Source organism: Penaeus vannamei, chromosome 28 (assembly GCF_042767895.1).
Source record: "Penaeus vannamei isolate JL-2024 chromosome 28, ASM4276789v1, whole genome shotgun sequence".
Classification (NCBI taxonomy): Eukaryota; Metazoa; Arthropoda; class Malacostraca; order Decapoda; family Penaeidae; genus Penaeus; species Penaeus vannamei.
Genome location: NC_091576.1, coordinates 8,910,530 through 8,911,913, shown reverse-complemented (window position 1 = coordinate 8,911,913; position 1,384 = coordinate 8,910,530). Strand labels below are relative to the sequence as shown.

At 43.1% G+C, this 1,384-nt stretch overlaps 1 long non-coding RNA gene across 1 annotated transcript; it reads right to left on the bottom strand.

Annotated features, from left to right (window-relative positions):
• Positions 1–213: 213 nt before the first annotated feature.
• Positions 214–1,089, bottom strand: LOC138866999 (uncharacterized). The gene is made up of 2 exons (XR_011399704.1): positions 865–1,089; positions 214–742 (listed from the first exon to the last, which is right to left on the bottom strand). It is a non-coding gene; the product is annotated as an uncharacterized lncRNA (long non-coding RNA).
• Between the last annotated feature and the right edge of the window lie 295 nt (positions 1,090–1,384).

The window sequence follows — 1,384 nt, the reverse complement described above, 5'->3', positions numbered from 1 at the left end:
AAGTTTAGGATTATTGGTCTTACATTTGGAACATTAGGAACCACGTTCAGCGCTAAATTATACAAAATGTATTTGATAACCGAAATACTTTTTCCTTGTATGAACTGACCAAATGGTAGAAAGTTTTGAATATAATTAGTTGCATTTTCACTATTAAAGAAAATCAGTATTATGTAGAAAAGAGCAAATATTAGGAAAAATCATACCAACTAGAACAATTCGTTTTTATTAAAATCTTGTCCAACCTCCATTATTTTCTATTACTAATCGTAGTCTTTCCGGGACAGAAGCGACATGCTTATAGATTAGTTCCGGTTTCCTCCGCATTACCTCCCATTCCCTCTTTGCATGCTGTATTAACTGTTGAGAGGTTCTTTCATTGGCCGTTTCCCAGACGTTAACAATATTTGCCCAGACATTTTCTATGGGGTTCAGGTCACATGCTTTGCTTGGCCAGGGTAAGACCTCCAGGTGGTTTTGGTCTTGGAACCATCTCGTAACTACCCTCGAAGTGTGTATGGGGCAGTTATCCTGCATTACAATGATTGTTTCTGGGAACGGCAAAGCATAGCTCCGTACCGACGGGAGAAACACTTCTTCCAACAATTCTATATATTTCTCGGAATTGAATCTTCCGTCTATTTCTGCAAGCTCGCCAACTCCATGCAGGAAGATCCACCCCCACATGTTGCATGTCACGTGTCCACTTCTCGCAGTTTCATAGATATTTTGTCTATCATATCTGGAAATTATAGGGAGATTAGAACATGAACATAACGACATACGGCAATAATCTGTAGACTTATCTTTTCTATACATCATGATACAATAAAATGCAAGGTGAAAAAGGTTATATTTACATACCTTGTGTTATCTCTCCTCCAGCAATGAAGCTTCCCGTGCGCGGTGGAACAAAAAGTTTTTCATCAGTCCAGATAACTCTTCCCCAGTAATCCAGATCTTTGTCGATATGCTGCTGGGCGAATTGGAGACGACCTTGGCGATGACGTTCGGTCAACCTCTCTTTCACAGCTGGTGTACGGTGATGAATCCCATCTGCGTGCAATCACTTTCTCACCGTGCGACTTGTTACTGGGAGCTGTAGTTCTTCTTGGATTTTGACCGCATTGGCGAAGGGGTTCGCCTCCACCGTCTCCCGGATTTGAGCATCCTGGTCTGCGGTCGTTCTCCGTGGAGCACCGGAACGAGAGCGGTCATTCAGGGTACCCTCCTCCTCCCATCTCCTTATCCACCTGTAAACGACAGATCGTGAGATACCCAACTCTCTGGAAATTTCACTGGGAGAGAGACCACTTTCCCTCATCCCAATGATGCGGCCTCGAGTTGCAATTTTCGTTTGCCTTGCGTCCATCTTCAAAGGAGA